This window comes from Patiria miniata, unplaced genomic scaffold (genome assembly GCF_015706575.1).
Source record: "Patiria miniata isolate m_02_andy unplaced genomic scaffold, ASM1570657v1 HiC_scaffold_25, whole genome shotgun sequence".
Taxonomy (NCBI): Eukaryota; Metazoa; Echinodermata; class Asteroidea; order Valvatida; family Asterinidae; genus Patiria; species Patiria miniata.
Window position 1 is genome coordinate 11,370,058 of NW_024037064.1, and position 19,334 is coordinate 11,389,391.

General features: G+C 42.2%; 1 long non-coding RNA gene across 1 annotated transcript; it reads right to left on the reverse strand.

Annotated features, from left to right (window-relative positions):
- Positions 1–6,931: 6,931 nt before the first annotated feature.
- On the reverse strand, positions 6,932–19,054 carry LOC119733305. Its single transcript, XR_005271761.1, has 3 exons — positions 18,211–19,054; positions 11,616–11,687; positions 6,932–6,977 (listed from the first exon to the last, which is right to left on the reverse strand). It is a non-coding gene; the product is annotated as an uncharacterized LOC119733305 (long non-coding RNA).
- Positions 19,055–19,334: the final 280 nt, after the last annotated feature.

Genomic DNA, 19,334 nt, shown 5'->3' on the forward strand with positions numbered 1-19,334 from the left:
CACATATTGTCAACTTTACCTTTCTTGAGTGATTTTCAACTCAATGTTAACAATTTGCTAGAATCAACATAACATCCACCCTACCGCTCATTACAGAATGATATTTGTAGGGTTAAATTGTTTTTTACATTTTTTTCGAGGCCAGAATTCTCTATAATGTGAATTATATGTTATTCTGAATTAGACAGTTGATAACAATAATAATAGAGACAATGAAATTTGTCCCCTACATGTATGTTAATGAGATCCCACCAAAACTAGCATGGAAGTAAAACTGTTCCATTGTGAGATTAAAGGGGTGATCACTTTGATGCAAGGCAATTAACTGTTTTCGTGATTAAAAACGGTGAACTAAAATTTGTTCATTGAATTCTTAAAAAAAAATTGTCTCTGCTCAAGATTTTATTTGTCAATATTACTTTTATTATAAAAGCTTTTCAAAAAAATCCTCAAAAAAAATGGAGAAGGACACACTCTTACAAAACAAGATTATCTTTGTTGTGAAAAAAATTGTTAGTTGAAGACGTTTCGTTAATATGTACATTACGGTTTAAATTAAGGTCAGTGAACCTGTGTGACCTTTGACCTCTTTGCCTTTATCGTATATTTTTATCATTTGAAATTTCAATTCTAAACTACCCTATTCCATAGAGCTGTAATAAATTATAAGAGAGCGCCAACTCCTCATTCCCTGACATACATTTTGAATTCATGCTTGTAAAATATAGTGAAATGGATGAAATTCAGTTTTTAGTCTTGTGTGCTGAGCAGTCTTGTGTGCTGAGCAAATACAACAAACACTCCGAATTAGGAACATCAATATGAGTGTGGTGTCAAAGTCCCTACACTTTTTGAAGTGCACAGTGATAATTTGCATGGAATAAAATGAAACTTGTACTAGAAGATTGTGCAAATCAACTTTGTTAGACACAGTTACGGATTACTAAAATGAAACATGCTAAATTTTCAGTTAATTACCTTTGATTTATGCATCAACATGAATGTGTGCGCCCAGCAAGCTTCTTCCTATTCAGATATGAAATAAGCTCTCTAATAAGTTTATATAGCTCTATGGCCTGATTTGGTTTAACTGCACATGTTCTTCATAGGGAATGCATAATGATAGAATTTCAATCCATAGTTAATAAAACAAACACAATGGAGTGTGTTCAGTGCAAACAGTAAAATCAGAATGGAAGTCAATTGAAATTTTGTTTGTTGATCTGTAAAAAACCTCAATTTGAAGAGGAATTGTCACATTTGATATAAAAGTACAACACAAACCGATGTTCAATTAATTCACTTGTCCGAACGCTAACTCAAAAAATATCCATTCTACTAAATTGAAATGTCATAAAATCTTTAAAAAGCCTTCGCAACCTAAACAAAATTTTCTACATGTACATGTATGCTGTTAAAAATTGCTTCTTAAAGTGCACCTATGGCGTTTTTAGAAACTGAGAGAAAAAAATAAGAATTTACAAACATTTAGGACTAGGGCCTACTTCAAAAAATTACAAAGTGTAGTCATTACACCTGGAAATATCTGCTGAGCTTAATTAAAATTGTGTCCCTCGATTGTTCAAAAACTAAAGTCTTCAATCGCCCCATAAAATTTCAAGAGAAATCGTGTAACAATTAAAAAATGATTAAAAGGTGTACAAATATAGGAATTTAAAATATAATCAAAGTCGTAGAAACTTTGCATAATACTGTACGTTGCACTGCTCCAAAGATCAGGCACAACTCATTGATGAGTAAATTTCTCCACCTGCTATGGTCTTTAAAATTGCTCCTTAAAATCCACCTATGGAGTATGGAATTTTAAGAAATTGAGAAACAAGGTAAAGGTTTGCAAACATTTAGGCATTCCGCTAAAAATTACTGAGTGTAACCATTACTCTGTTATAAAAAAATCCTGAAATTTTCACCGGCACCAGACTATCATGTGATCTCTAAACACCCTGACGAAAGAGAGTAATAAGCCATACAAAATCATAGAAGCTTGAAAACGTATTCTGACGGCACGCTACACGGTCAAGTGAGGAAGGCCCTTCAACCAGGTTGTATCAAGACCCTCATGCTAAGAAGTCTACTTCCAACTCTCACACCACTGGTAACCAGCATTCCAGCAGTCTTATGTGGTCTCTAGCAGGCTTCAACAAGTGCAGCAATCTCCAAAAAGAAAAGGGCTAACTACCAGTCTGACTGATGATTGGCTGCAAAGACAGATCTGAACTTACAGGACAGGGCAGGACTTCAAAAAAGAAGTCTGAATATCCAATCCAATATTTAAAAACTAAAAAGAAGAAATAATATTCCCAAATCTAAGTCCAACCCGTTAAACTCCAAGTCCAAAAAGCCCAAAGACGGTCCAATCAACTTGCAGACCTATCTATTTGCAAGCCCTTCAACTAATAGTCCAGTTCCCTCTCTACCATCAACTGATAGTCCAGTTCCGTCTCAGCCATCAACCAGCTCTAAAAAGTCTAAGTCCAACAAGCCCAAGACTCATATAAATTCCCAACCCCTCAACTTGCAGAAATTTGGAAGCCCATCAACTAATAGTCCAGTTCCCTCTAAACCATCAACCAGTCAGCCCAAAGTCCCAAAGCCTACCCTCCAGCTCCAAACCCCTTCAGCTCCCAACTTCTCAACCTCCCAGACTCAGACCCTCAGATCTGAAAAAATTTCAAGGGGTACCCCTTGATTTCTGAAATTCTGGCCAGAGCTGAAAAATTTTCTAAGTCCAACAACCTAAGGGTTTTAATTACGAAAACCGTATAATTTTTCAAGAAAGTGCCATGGCAGAGCGGAAAAAGAGAGAGCTGGCATGCAGAAGGTACGCGGTTCAACCCTGCTCCATGCTACTATTTTATTTAATTTTTTAAATTTATCACTGCTGTGAGGAAAAATTCTCCTCCCCGGGTCCCCGGCTGGGATTGAACCGGGGACCCGGCGGCCTGGCGGTCAGCGAGCTGGACCGCTAGGCCAAATGCCTCTTCGAAAATTTGTGCTCGGAACTAATATTTAAAGGTTAGATTGCGCAATATAAAAAAAAAAGAAAAAAATTACCCTCCACCTCATTTGCATAATTGAATAATAAAAAGCAGAAAACTGAATATTCAGAAGCAAATTACCATAGGTCCAAAATTCTGGTTCTCAAATTTAGACATTTATTCAATGTACCTCCTTTTGCAGCTGGTGTAACTATTTACAATTTTAAGATACTGGTAATATCGTACATGTACAATTCTTTATAATGTAATTAATGTAGACATTAATTTACTTCCCTTTTATATAAGAATTTAAATTTGCCAATGCTTAAGACATTTATAGTAGCAAGTCCTATGTTCAAAATGTTCACTAATATATTTTTCTTCGGTGGGGGGGGGGGGGGGGGCAAATAGGCTATAACTGTTAACTATAAAAGCCAAACTTTTGTTAGAATATGAAAGTGGAGTTTTTAAAGTTGGTGCTTTTACCCGAGGGCCATACTGTCCAAAAATGATTTTTACCTACAGCATCTTCTACAATATTCCTATACAGAGTGATGGCGTATTTCATGAATAACTTTTAGTATTGTATATACTTGAGTTAACTATTAAAATGAAACTCGTTACGTAGGTTACACAAGTAGGTTACACATAATATTATGAATACTGCCCTCTGTGAACAGTCCAATATATTAGTGTGTTGTCTAACTGACTTAATTGATTCTAAGCCAATATTACTAGAACTCTCAAATGACTTCATCTAGTTTGCTAATTCCTATTTCTTTCCATAAATTTAAGCAAAGCTTATAAAACATTGAGGTACATGTATCTTGTTTCCTTGAACTGATTTTCCCCCAAAAGGTTTTTTTTTCTCAAGAGGAATTTAGTTGCACAAATTTCACTTTGTAAAAAGACAAACTTTCAATGATCTAATGTACTGTAACAATAACACTGTTTTACTTTCTTGTTTTGATAACATCTTTTACATTGCAAAAATTTGGTTTAATGTCATTCATATAAACCATATCTTACACCTTGTATGTAACAGAGCACTCCTATGCATGTTTAAACTACTTGTTATTGTTGATCATACATTGACATCAATAATAAATACTCAAAGAACAAATACACAAACAGAATAAAATGAGGCCCAGTATCTAATTGGGCAGCCAGAAGAGAGTTTTTAGCAAGTATATGGGCAATTCCATGATGATAGGCATATTAGCGCGTTTCGACGGGTTTGAAATCAATTGGCACCAATATGCATAAAAGCAAAGCAGGCAAATCCCTGGGGGGGGGATGGTGGTATATACACCCCAATTTTTGACCAGGGGGATGGGCTATTGAATCGTCCACCCCTACCCCCCAACTTTATGCGATTAGAAAATAAATGCGGATTTCAAGGTATTTTTCGAACATCCCAGCAAACAAAAAGTATGTAATAGCACCAAAAGGTGGAGGAAAAAGTACCAGAGCTTTTAAAATGCATCGTTTTGATGTCAGTGCGAGTATACATATTGATAAACATCTATATCCTGATGAGCGCCCCCTAGTGTAATGTGGTGTGAAGCCCCCCCCCCCCCCCCCCCTTTGCAAATTTTCACAGCTGTGCAATTTGTCGATTCTAATCATCCCCCATCCCCCAACTCACCGGCACAGATTTACACTATTGAACACAGGAAAGAAAAGATAGAACAAATTTGAATTTCTCTTCAAATTTAATTAACAGATAGAGCAGCCATTTATTTATCACAGGCAGAAGATAGTGTTTATGAAAAAAAATGAAATTTTTAATAAATTGAAAAATTAGACTCTGTGACTGTCATAAGGCATCGAAAACTTTCTGTTGAGGTTCAGGTTTTATTTCTAACAGTGACTATTATCAACAAGAAAATATTGTTTTCAGGATCAAAATTTAGCTGGAGAGGTAGAATAACACACATAATAAAAACCTATACCATCAGCACCTCAAAAATTAATGAACACAAAGCAAACAAAGTAAGAAATATCTCAAAATGACCTTAAAATAATTAAAGGCGTCTCCAGTTAACAACTGCGTGAACAGTTTTGCATATTTAATACATGTCAACATTTTCTTTGTAACTAACAATTTGAGGTCTCAACACGCTAAAAAAATTCACTGCTCAATTCTAACTACTTTTTCTCAAAGTTTCATTCAAGTACACTTTGGAAACTCACTTATGAATTCATGTACACTTTAATAAAAAAAAAATTCTCATGTTCGGTTCTTTTATTTGTGTATTCCTCTTTCATTTGTCCCTGTTGTGGTCAGCAACACTTTTTCTTCCAATTTTTGTTTCGCTGTGTCCTCTGTGTTGCTGTCATTACGTTGCAACATGGGAGTACATCTTTCCTGAAAAATATGAAAAAGTCAACAGAATGATTCAAACTTTGAAAATGTTTACATAATCTCAGTTGTAATGCCTATTTTGCTAGCAATACATACAAAAGTTGTCCATTAAACGAATAAGTCATCGAACGATTCCAAGGTTTAGGAATTATAAATATCGACCCGTTTGGTGCCAAACAATAATTCACCCCTTCAAAATAGAAAATGATCGACTGCATGCATTTGTTGTGCCCCCCAAAAAATACAACTGTATTGTTCATTTATCAAATGATTTACAGATGTTCAAATAAATATAAATTAAAATGTTTTGTGTGAAATATAGATGCTCATATTTGGCAAGAAACGACATGGAGGCCAGACATGGCTTGGCACTAAGATGCATTTTGGTTCAAAGAGTTTACTTCTCGGGCCTTCCCCTAAGGGCGGCCTGAAGGGCCCCCCCCCCCCCCCCCCCCCCCCCCCGATGCTCAGAGCTGAAAATATGTGTATGGACATAAATAACATGTGTGCTCAAGCTTCTATTTCCCTCAACTATGGACTTAGCAATAATGTGACTGACATTACATTATGCTAAGAGATTGTGACTGCATGGCATTACATGTGGTTGACATCACTATATTTCACGGCTGGCTTAAGCATTTATAGGCCTACACAAATTTTAAACAATCTTTTTTATTAATATGCTAATCAGAACTCAAGCTTAGAAAATTTTAACAGAATAACTCTTTGGTCAGAAATATAGGCATTTATCAAGAAAAAACTTTTTGTGACTTTCTAAATAATAAAATTTGTATCTCATTTTACAAGCGAAATCTGACTACAACTGTACCCATTTTTCCCTGATGCCATTGATAGCTTTAAAAGACTAATTCCAAATTCCTTACCAGTGCATCCATTATGTCATCAGGACGTCATTGCAGACTTTGATGTGATGGTGTACTGTCACTCACAAAATAGTGCGCGCATGTAGGGACAAAACTATATTTCAGTTTAAAAGCGCCAAGTTATATTGTAGTACTTTAGCAAATTAAATTTGAACACGTGGTATATTTGTTTTGGTCTTGTGTCTCCACCAGCATGGAATTGCCCATATACCTTATACCGTATACATTTAATAGCCTAGTACATTCTAAATAGGCCCAAGGCACCTTGGATGTAGTTTCTCTGATGTTTGATGTCATCACAAAGTGGTGCACTTTCAGGGCATTCCAGCATCAAGAGCAGCGTCTTCTTGGTAAGAGTAGGCAAACCTTAAATTCAAATTGAAAAAAAAAAACAATTTGGAAAAAAATAGCCTACTTGTAAGTTGTATACACATACAGTTAATGATTTTTTTCCCATACTTGTGCAGGCTTTTGTAGCTTTTTAAGTTTCACCGAGTTGGGAGAACAAATATACGTGTACATGTAGCGAGAACTTTTGAAGACAGAATTTAGAAATTAAGCTTCCTTTGCATTCACATTCACAGCAAAAGTTTAGCATGTATTTATAATCAACCCATACATCACACAAAGACTGTTGCACAATCAAGTGTTAAAGTATATATGGAACAAGTTTTTAGCTCACCTGAAACGCAGGTGTACCTCTTCTTGGGGTTCTGATGACAGGTCCTGTCATATCAAAGAATGTGCATGAAATGAAATAAAGATTAGTTATGGTAGTTAAAAATGCTTGTTAGACAATAACATTTTCAGATTTATTATCCAGAACTCATGATTAACTTTAAAAGGCAAGTGAAATAGTAAACGAACACAACATGTGCTGAAAAGACATGTGAGCACGCAAAATGAAAATTTACGTAAGTGTTTGTGTGTCCAGCAATGTCAATGACAAACTGTTTGTCTGTGTGGCCGACAACCCGGGTCTGTAATAGGGTAGCTGAAAGGGCTTGCGTACTGATCATGACGCACGAAAACATGGGTGCATGCATGTAGTCTGATCCTTTGGAATATGAACATCTTGCTGTTGTTGTCAACGGGGCGGCATTGGGTGGAGCTGACACATGGATGCCTTGAGCCAGTCAACTGCTGGGTCCAACTGAGCTGCTGCGCTGTCAGGCAGATTGAACAATGAGTGGCGCTAAAAACGAGTTTAGCTGGACAACGGCCCAGGTATGAGGAACAAATTCCTAGCAGGACGAGTGGAAGTGTGCCTATCCACTCTGTAAGGTCATTGCGTGCTTTTAGTGAAGCCTGGCATGGTAATCTTTCAACCTGAAGGACAGAAAGTGGTGTGTATGCGTTAGCAGCCAAGTTATCTAGTGAGGGTGAGAACTTAAGGCTGATTCAAATTACCGGCCGCAGTTGGTTGTCACAGTAAATTACCAAAGTAAAACTCTCAAGCCACGGCTCACAGGTCAATTGGCCAGAAGTTGGCCGGACACGCTTGGTCACCCTTCTTGTACAACAGTAGGATGGTAGCTGTCTTCCAAGAATTGGGGAACCAACCTTTATGCAGATACCGGTTAAATATCACCACTGTAACTCCAAACGCATTATCTACAGTATGTACCAACCTGATGTGACGCTATTCAAGCCGCTCTTTCTCGGTTGCTGAGTTGACATCAGCTGACATAGGCTCGAGGAAACCTCCATCTGCATAATGGGTCATAGCAGCTCCAAGCCAGACTACCCAGCACCGGCAGAGTTAGAAACAAGAGTTCAGAGTCAACACTGATTATATTGCGATCAACCGCCCTTTTCAAAGTGAACTTCAGTAAAGTAGTTCACCAGTGTTTCCTCAGTGCCAGCATATCTGACCGGAGAGCAATCCAGGACCAGACGCATCGCCCGTCTTCTACTGGACCCGTACAGCTTCTGAAGCCTGCTAGCCTCCTGCACATCAAACTTTGGCCCGTGCCACACCGCACCACGCCTTAAGACACGGTAAACCTTCGATGTGGGTTGTACAGAGTGCTTGAGAAGATTGGCTGCCCAGCGACTTTGCTCAGGATCGTCCAGTCATTTCATGACAGGATTTAAGCCTGCATCTCCTTCCATGGCGACGTGCCCGACAGTTTCTCTGTCAGATGTGGAGTGAAGCAGGGCTGCATCATGGCGCCATGTCTCTTCAACATCTACTTCTCACGCCTCCTACACCATGCCTTAGACGGCAACACCCTGGGAGTCTACTTGCACACACGCTTTGATGGCGGGCTTTTCAATGAGCAGAGCTTCCGAGCCAAGAACAAGGTGTCTCACTTCACTGTCACGGACCTCCTGTTTGCTGATGATGCTGCACTCATTGCTCACTCAGCAGCCGATCTTCAGACCCTGCTGGATTTTTTCACTACCTCGTGTGTGGTTTTCGGACTCAAGATCGGTCCTCATGTGTCAGGAAGTGGAGAGCCAGGCTCAACAGCTTCCACCTGTGCAACCTGAGGAGGATCCTGGGCGTCACGTGGTCAGATCAAGTGTCAAATGCGGAGGTTCTACAGCGCACTCAATGTGCGAGCTTGCACACCATCCTCAAAGTGCGCCAGCTCAGATGGTTCGGACATGTCTGTAGGATGCCACAGGACCATCTTCCCAAGGGAAACCTCTTCAGTGAAGTCAGTACTGGAGCCCAAGCTCGAGGAAGACCACTACTCCATTTCCAAGACTGCGTGAGGGATGACCTGCGACACTGCCAGATAGAGAAACGCAGAGTGGATGAGCCTATTGCTGAGAGAGGAGCATGGTGGAAAACGGTCCGCGAGGAGGCAGCTGCGGCAGAGAAGAAGTTGCGCAAGGAAGGACGGACACGCCGGAAACAAGCGAACCAAGGCGCAGTGGCATGATCCTCATGGATCATACATGGCCAACAACAACAAAATGCACACCCCTCATTCATGACCAAAGGCACTACAGTGGGTCTTTGCTGGTTTGAGTTTGCAAGAGAAGAAAGCCATCAGTTGCCAATTAACCTTGTCAATTATTGTTAAAGGACTGCCCCTTGATGCATCAGTCAAAAGGTACATCAGCATTAGGCTTAAGATGTAGAGGCTGGCAACATGCGAGAGAACAAGATGTTGTCCACAGCAGCTACAGCTTTGCAAGTCCAACATAGTTCAGTGAGCAGTTGGAGGATCGTGCCAACCCAAGGAACACCTTAAGTTAGCATTGTGTCATCGGTTGTGGAAAATCCCGGATGGCCATGGGTTTTCTCCTTATCCTTTCGAATACACATGGTGGCCAAGGATTTCCAACAAGTAAACACCAAACTATTATTTCACTTGATTGATGAGGAGTGGGTGGTCAGAAAAGTAACTAATGAGCTGGAGAATGTAGATGACATTCGTGATCTTCAATATTATCAACGCGGAGATCGTCGATGTACATGTACATGTACATGTATGCAGAGCAGAAATAGAATCTATGAACCTGTCTGAAAAGTTTGCACAACATTACAGAACCTGAAGGGCATACGCAAAATGGTGATTTTAGCCTGTGTCTTTCGGATGTCCAAATGCTCCTCTGGGATTTGGTTGTAAGCACACCAGGTTAGTTAAGAGAAAACCTTAGCAACATGTATGCAGAGATGAAAAATAATTGTGGATGTGTGGGACATTGGGAGCGATATGGGACTGTACGATCATTAAGTGCATGTACGTTGGTCCCCACATGGTTTCCGGGCCTTGGGGGTTCTCTTTGGGATGAAGGGTTGAAGCGCAGTTGCTGCTGGATGGTCTGATGATACAGAGATGTAGGATGAGGTCAAACTCCTGATGGGCAATCTTCAGTATATATGGGTGAAGGCGAAGTAAACAACCAGAAACTGGTGGGCCTTTCGGCAATGTGGTGCGTAATCTCATGCTTTAACTGCTTTGTCCACATAGCACGGCCTAGTAATGTCCGGAAACTGGACAAAAAGCATATACATGTAGTATGGCAACTGAGACTAGAAAGACTACTTGGGCAAGGTTGATTGCACATGATGCCAATGACACTGTCATTGGTTGTGGCATCCAATAGCTGACAATACCTCATGTTCATTAACAATTTACTTCGCCAGACATCTGCACGAATGATCGCTTGCTGAACATGTGTATGACAAACACCACCTGTAACATGTACATGTCCGTTGTAGTCCCAAATCCAGCGTGAGTAACTGCTCTTTCTGGTCAGGTGGAGTCGTTTAAGCTTTTGGGGGTGCACGCATTTTGTCAATGCTTCACATTTCCCAGGGAGGGTCAAGCAACAAATCCTGAACTTCTTTCAGGGTTGAAAACAAACATGATGTATACATATTTTGTGGCCTCGGAAGTAATATGAGGAGTGTGAACTGCGCCTCAACTTGGGCAAACCATACGTGGGGTTCAGCAGCTAGGCCAGTGTAAAGACAGTACTTTGATACCAATGCAGTCAGGTGTCTTCTCTGCTGGTTGCAACATGTTAAACTCCATCCTTTGACTCTATGTTGTATCCAACTAATGTCAAGGTCATCAATCATTGCAGCTCCAAATACTTGTGAGGCTGCTGACAAAATTTGCTTTCAGAAGTTTATTATATGGAACAAATAACTGACTTTAACAAGACATGTTATTACATGATAAACAAACAAGAACACTGCGCACAGAACTTGTGCACACTGAATGGAAAGTTACAGGATGAGTGAACTTATTCACAGTAACAAGGTGCACCAACAATAACTTGGATACAAGCAATGTTCAAACCTTTACTGTAGGGCTGTGCATCAGAACCCTGTACCCGAGTACCCGACCATTGATGTCAGGAACCGGTTCCAGATTATGGAATTGGGTACCCATAACCAACTTTACGCATTACTTCATAACTTCCCCGACAATGAAAAAGGAAGATTTCGAATGTCATTGGTGGAAAAATTTCAAAATGAAAACCAGGTTAAATGGAAAACAATTCCTGTTTGCACATTGAAGCTGAAGCATGTATATACACACTTGTAACTTGCTGCATTGGCGCACCGATGTATTATCATGCGGACCTTTACGTAAAATCTGAACAGCAACGCCCGAGATTTAGTTTTGAGGTTTGGTTCTATAATGGGTACCCGGCTACTCGTGTTATTTTTAGTCGGGTACCGGTTCCTGTACCTTCTACTCTGTTGAATTTCATTTCAAGTACATGTAAATACTTGACAGAATTACATGTACCACTTTGAATAAGGTTTTAATGCAATTGTTCACTGATGCAGGCAGGGATGTAAAGCCAACCATGGATTAAGGTTACTTTGTTTTAAAATCAAATTTAAAGTACATTTTAAGCAAACCAAAGGCACATACATAACTTTACCTGATGTTTGATATTGTCACAAAGTGGAGCTGTTTCAGCATCAAAAGCAGCATCAGTCTAACTGGTGAAAACCTGAAATTGAAATTAGAAAGCGAAATTAATGTGATACATGTACATGTACTGTATTGGTCAAGTATGACCCATTGGTTTGTTAAAAGTACCCCAGGGGAAGTGGAAGGAAATTTTGACCATGTGACCTTTTAAACAGCAGGAGGGTTTTAAGTTCACAGCTCTTTGGGATGTGTTTTCAGATTGAATTTAGAGTTCATTGCCATGAATGCAGGTTTTTAGAGTCCATGGATATAATTACTTTTTCCAATATTATCCAATGCAATGTCAAACTGTTTGAGATGCAGTTGCATGTAAGTACTTTTGGAGGTGATAGGCGAGGGAATATGTGAACAATTGAGAGAGTACAGAGTTCACTAGTTCATGACATGTAGATATTTCTGATGCCCGGATGCTGGTGGATGTACTGTGCGTTGCGGTCTACCTGTTAGTGTAGGTTGTTGTGGTAGTGGGTCAGTGAGGTTTGGGATCTGGACATCATAGACAGGTTCTGGATCAGACTTAGGAACAAGCATGAGCTGACGCCGATTTCTGCAGTACTCTGCACCTTTGATGTTGATAACATTGGAACAGGGTGGACCAGCCTTGCGGATAACATCTGCCATCGAACTCTATCCAGATGAAGTGTGGACCCTGATGTCATCGCCTGGTTTTAGCTCGTCCAATTGTTTCACACCGTTTCTCCGATTGAGGTAGACCTCAACGCACAGTGTCTACCTGTTAGTGTAGGTTGTTGTGGTAGTGGGTCAGTAAGGTTTGGGATCTGGACATCATAGACAGGTTCTGGATCAGACTTAGGAACAAGCACGAGCTGACGCCGATTTCTGCAGTACTCTGCACCTTTGATGTTGATAACATAGCAACAGGGTGGACCAGCCTTGCGGATAACATTGCCCATCGAACTCTATCCAGATGAAGTGTGGACCCTGATGTCATCGCCTGGTTTTAGCTCGTCCAGTTGTTTCACACTGTTTCTCCGATTAGGTAGATTGTGCTCTTGGATTTGCTCGATTCGTCTGCCTTCTTTAACTGCTTGCGGCTGGCAATCCTTGAACAAAGACAGAGTGGAAGTATTGGTAAGGTAGTGAACATCTCTCTCCCCGTCATAATTAGTCAATCACACCGAGAGCTGGTATTGGAGTGGAAAGGTAGGTCATCAAAGCTTGAATTAGATCTAGCTGACTGTTGTAGAATCATCTTGGCAATGCAATGTGAACAGCCTTTTTCTGCCTGGCCATTCCCTTGTGGATAGTAGGGGCTGGATGTGATATGTTGAAAGTTGCACTCCTTGGCAAACTGTTTGAAGTCACCTTGGAACTGCGGACCGTTATCTGTGGTAACCATGTAGATGACAGATAAATAGGTTATATATAAAGTTATTGTCTTGTGCAGGTGGTGGACTTCATTCCATTTGGAGTAGTAATTCACTAGGATGATGAACTGCTTTCCCTTCACATTTGCCAAGTCAAAGGCTATTCGTTGCCACGGCCTCTCGGTAGGAGGGGGGGGGGGGTTTGGAGATCAGTGGTTCTGCTCGTTGGGTTGGCTGCTCTGTCTGGCAGTGCTGGCACTTCTTGACATATTCAGCAATATATGTGCCAATACCTGACCACCAGACTGCTTGGCCAGCTCCTAGTCTGCTTTTACTGAGGCCTTGGTGGCCCTCACGGCTTTCTGGAGCATCTCGGGACTCATCTTCTCTGGGATGACGATGCAATTTCCATGGGCGAGGACTCCGTCAATCAAGCTGATTTTATCCTGCTACTCCCAGCAGCCTGGAACATTGGCCAATTCAACATCTTTGGCTTACTTGGGCCATCCATCCGTTGCTGAAATACGCTGTCACAATGGTGAGGTTGACATCAAGGGTTGTTTCTCGTGCTATATCTCTGTCAGTTTAATACCGGATGATATAGGCCAGTGCTTGGTGACCATGTTGACGTTAGCCTCCACCTCTTCTTCAAGGTTGTCGGTGTTGTCTCCTGAGGATTTCAAGGGTGCTCGTGACAAGGTGTCGGCAACAACGAGGTATTTCCCAGGTGTGTAGACTGCTGAGCAGCTGTATTTCATCACCCACGTGAGAAGATGCTGGCACCTGAGAGGGACGTCACAGAGATCCTTGTTGTTTACCAGTGGGACCATTGGCTTGTGGGCTGGCTGGACTGTAACATGTAGGCTTCTAAGGTATACATAGAATAGAAGACCACACTGTCGCCAGTAGTGTGCTCTATATTTGTGCATAATGCCGTTCAGCACTGGTGAGACTTCTGGAGCAGTGGACTACAGGTTTCCACTGCTCATCGTGTTGCTGCTGGACACAACCTCCTAAATAATCCGTAACTGCTCGCATCGGCACTTATCATGGTGGGTCGGGATGGATCGTAGAATGCAATTGAGGGTGCCAAAGTCAGGAGTTTCTTGATGTTACGGAATGTCGACTGTTGAGATTGACCCCATGTCCAGTTGACATTACCTTTTCATGAGGTCGTTGATGATTCCCATGAGGCACTTCACTTCCTCTTTTGTAGTCAGCGGGGCCATCTGTATGATTGCTGCCACCTTTGAGAGATCAGGGTGGATGACCTCTTTGTTGAGTTTCTTTCCAAGGAAGTCGACGCGCGTCTGCAGGACACTGCACTCTTTTTTGTTGTGCTTAATTAAGTCCGGCATTCTGCATGATTTGCAGGATTTGCTGTAGTCGTTCGTCGTGTTCCTATTTATTAGTGTGCCTTGTGATCAACACATCCTCCATGTAGATGACAACACCAGTTATATGCCTGCGAGGAGATCACTCATGATGCATTTGTACATCTCCGTAGTACATGTACATGTAGGTGTTATGCCAAACGCTAGGCGTCGGAAACAAAAATGCTCAAATGGCATCAGAAACAAAAACGCCCAAACTGAGTGATGAAGGTATAGTCAGCTTTGACTCTCTTTGCCGAGAGGCACCTGCCAGAAGCCATGTTTGGCATCCACCAGTGAGAGGATCCGTACATTAGAGATCCGCCCTAGAACTTCCTCAACTGTAGGTATGATGAAACATTCTCCAGCGACAGCTTTGTTGAGCTGATGCAGGCTGACACACAGTCAAATTTTGCCCTTCTTCTTGGTGCTATATATGGCAATGGGTGAGCATTTTGCTTAAGTTTGAGTTGTGGCATTAGCGGAAGGGCAATCCGACAGGGGGCATTGATAGAGTAGGGTGTGGCATCCTCTGCAATCTTGATGGTCACTGGATGGCATGCTGAATTGCAAAATGAAGTCTAGTTGGCTGATTTCCCGTGGAGAGTGTCGGTCTGGTGATGCCTTGAATGCATACGTGAGTGGCTTCTGATCTGTGAGGACATGAAAGAGACGTCCTTCCAACATGGCACGAAAGTGGCGTATGGTCAGCAGGTAAATGGCCAACAGTTCCCGGCCGAAGGCACTGTAGCGAGTCTTCGCTGGTTTGAGTTTGCGTGAGAAGAAGGCGATCAGCTGCCAAGCGTTGTCAACTCTTTTTTGGAGGACAGCGCCAACAGCGACATCTGAGGCGTCAGTCATGACACATAAGTCTGCATTGGGCTGAGGTTGTGCGAAGGTGGCAACACCAGCAAAGGCTGACTTGATGTTGTCAAAAACCGCTTCAGCTGCGGAATGTAGTGAGATCCGTGAGCGGTTGGAGGATGGCGGCTGCATGTGGTACGAACCTCCAGTAGAAGTTCACTAACCCAAGGAACTCCTCGAGTTTGCGCTGTGTCGTGGGTCATGGGAACTTGCGGATGGCTTGGATTTTCTCCTCAAGTGGGTTTTCTCCTCAAGTGAGCAGACTCCTTGTGAATCCATGCAGTGACCGAGAAATTTCAGGGACTCCACACCAAACTGGCTTTTCGCTGGGTTGATGACGAGTCTGTGGTCAGACAACTGATTGAAGAGCTGGAGAATATGCCGTTCGTGCTCTTCCGCATCAGCACTAGCAACAACGAGATTGTCGATGTACGAACAGCAGAAGCCGAGTCCGTGGATGACACTGTCAATGAATCTCTGAAAAGTTTGCGCGGCGTTGCGGAGCCCGAAGGGCATACATGTATGCACAAACTCGTAGAGTCCAAAGGGTATGGTTGCTGCAGTCTTTGGGATGCCTGAAGGCTCCACTGGTATTTGATGGTATATGCTCGCACCAGATCAATTTTGGAAAAAACCTTGGCACCATGTAGCGATGACGAAAGTCGTGGATGTGCGGTATGGGCTAGCAGTCTAAAACTGTGCGATCGTTTAGTGCACGGTTGTCCCCACATGGTCTCTAGTCCTCTGAGGCCTTCTACGGTCTTCTTTGGGACCATTTGGAGGGGTGAAACTCAATTGCTGCTTGATGGTCGGATGATACCAAGTTGCAGCACGTAATCAAACTCCTGTCGAGCAATGTTTAGTCTATCGGGGCGAAGGCGACGAGGATGAGCCAAAACCGGTGGGCCAGTCTTGGTGATGTGGTGCGTGACACCATGCGTGACTGCGTTGTCATTATAGCACAGTTTCGTGATGTCCGGAAACTGGGCTAGTAGTGCACGGTATAGAGTCGATTGTTGTGAACATAGGGTGAGGTGAGGGTTGACTGCACATAACGCTATTGACACTGATCAGGTCGTGGCTTCTAACAGTTGACAATGTCTCATGTGAACTTACAAATTGAAGTGACGCATAAAATCTGCACCAATATATGATCGGTTGGTGAACATCTGCTATGATAAACCCCCGTCTACGTAAAAGTCGGAGTCCTAAATCCAATGGGAGTGACCGTTCTCAGTAAGTTGTAATGGTCGAGCCATTTGCGGCTTGCAATTGACAATCTTTTCAGGATCGCTAGCATTCAAGTCGCGATGGGGGGACTCACGTCTGCCCCAGTGTCAATGAGGAAGCATTGTCTTGTCGTGCGATCTATAACGTGGAAGAGGTGACTATGCGTTTGGCCAGTGCCAGAAGTGGATGGAGTATGTGTCTGTGATCACGAGTGATTACGGGGTCGACTTCGAGAACGTGAGCGACGTGACAAGGCTTGTACTTATATTAAAGCGAAAGTTGTCCAATTTCCTTGCATAGGAGTTCCAGTTCTGTCAGCGGTGCAGGCATAGCGGGGGGTACATGCAGGTGTTACCTGTGTAACCAAGTTGACTTTCACTGGCTTCTGCTGAAAGGCAACATCCATGATTTTGTTTGCAAGTTCAGCTAACAGCTCCAACTTGAAGCTTTCCCCAGTTGATGCCAACATCGTATATTGGGTGGTAGGTGCTGCAGAAATAGTTGGCGGAGGATCGATTCCTCAAGTACGCGGTCCCCAAGCAACTGTCGCACGTGACAAAGCAACTGGGTGGGTTTTCTGTCGCCCAGCACCTCCTCATTTAGGAGTTGCTGAAGGCGTTTCTGTTCAGTTGCAGATGTGTCCTTGATCAGCTCTTCTCTCAGAGTTTTGTAAGGGTTCTCCGCAGGAGGGGTGAGTAGCAAATTGCGGACTTCCTGAGCAATTTCAGGGGTGAGGCAGACACAATATACCTGTATTTCTTTGCCTCTGATGTTTTATGTCTGGTAGTAAACTGGGATCGGCAGGCCATACGGCAGTAGTTTTATGCTTACCGCAGTCATTTGTCCGCTGTGCCCGCTCGAAGTTGCAACATTTTCTGCTCCGTCCTTTGACTCCATTTTGCGTATTTCCACCGTCAGGGTCACCAATTATTGTTGCTACAAGTACTATAAGGCTGCAGACAATATTTGCTTTCAAGACATGCAGGATGGTTCATTATCCACAACAATAACTCAATTTACGAGGCAAGGTGGTAAGGCAAAAACATCAGCATGAAAGTTTAGACATGTGAACGAACAATGAGAAAACTACAGAGAGCGCAAACTTTGACCTTACTGATCACAGGCTGTCCATAGAGGGCGCACTAACAATAAACGACATTAACTTGGCTACTACAGTGTCACGAATGTGTCCAAACTTTTGTGCGAATGAACAAATTCCATCATCTTTTCAATTGCATGAAAAATTGCACAGAATGCGGATTTGGTTACCACGTCTCCCCCCCCCCCCCATAGTCTTGTGTGCATGTATCTGCTTCATTTATCCCCCCCCCCCCCCCCCCCACAAACAAACAACCCGCAGAATCTCGGTGTATACATTGCGCAGTTAGAATACTGAACTCGCTTAAGGTATTGTCAACGATGTAAAATGTAAACAAATTAATATTCTGCACATCCTTTGAATAAAAGATAATTAACGCTATAGCCTGGGCATATCAGCACGCATAAAGTCTGAAAAAAAACCTATGCTGATTTCCTATAACTTTCCCGAGAAAAGGGGGCCTGTCAGATACATATGTACATTGTATATGATGTAGTAGTAAAATAAGTATGATAATTGATATGATATGGCTACTGGTCATGCATGCTCATGATGCTGGTGGTGGCAGCTCATCCATGTAGACAAGTGTTTAATCTGAATCCAAAGCCCTAAAATACCTCTTCACAGCTACGATTGATCTAAACTTACAGACAATGCTTTCACAGGCGAAACAGGAGTGGCACTGGCAGTTGATCCGATGATAAATGAGTCACAAATTTCTGGAAACAACTTGGGTAAGACTTGTCAACATACAAATTACATCAAGCCATGTGAGGAAAGATCAGAACAGGCTCTAAAAAATGGTCAATAGAGGGCGATGTTAACAATTAAAACAGGACAAATGGTCCCCAAGACCTGAACACAATTTACACTTGGGGAAAAATGAACAAACAATTAAATCAATCATTGTCAATATCAGCAACCATTAAACAAAACCTGTCACGCGTTTAATATTTCAGAGCTAAAATAAATGGACAGGTAGATTTTCAAATGTGAAAACTCAACAGAAATTAATTCTCACAGCTTTTCATCAATCAGTGATCCCCTCCCCAGCAGCCGGCCCCATGCCCAGATCGAGGCTGTAACAATTATTCGCGCCAACATTCTTCCCCGAAGCGCCACCGGCACGTACATACTCGTGCTATGTACGTTTAGCTGAGAATTATTTCCGTCATATCCATGTACATGTATACATACGTATGTGGTTGAACGAGTGCCATTCCAGATGATTTCTTAAAGTCAGTCCAAAACATTTTCCAATTTCATTGGCAAATAAATAATTAGCTAATATGCCTCTAGGAGTGTTGACAAATATTGTGAATTCGTCCCTAAGACAGGATGCATCGGTTAAAAGGAGATAATTTGGGATTTAAAATGTTCATTTTATCCCGCGACGAAGCACAATGGACGTTTTTATTAAATTCAAATTGTTGCACGCATGCGCATTATTTAATAGGCCTGGCGGCAAGATGATGTTGTTGTTGATGTGATGGAATGGCACGTTCGGCAATCTATAGTGCCCTTTGTGCCATAAGCAATACCTTTGCGTTACAGAACAGTAGGCTAATCAGGAAAAATGAAAGGACAAACAAAGACACTTCGTGAAAGCTGCGAGAGACAAAATGGAAAGAAATGCCCCAAAAAACAAGCAGTGACAGTTCGGTAAAGCATGGCGGCAGGAGTGGGGGGAAGCGCCAATGATCCGACGAACATGCAGTGTCGCGGGTGCCCTGCAAGGCTGGACCGTCAAATATTCGGGTCATTTTTCTCTC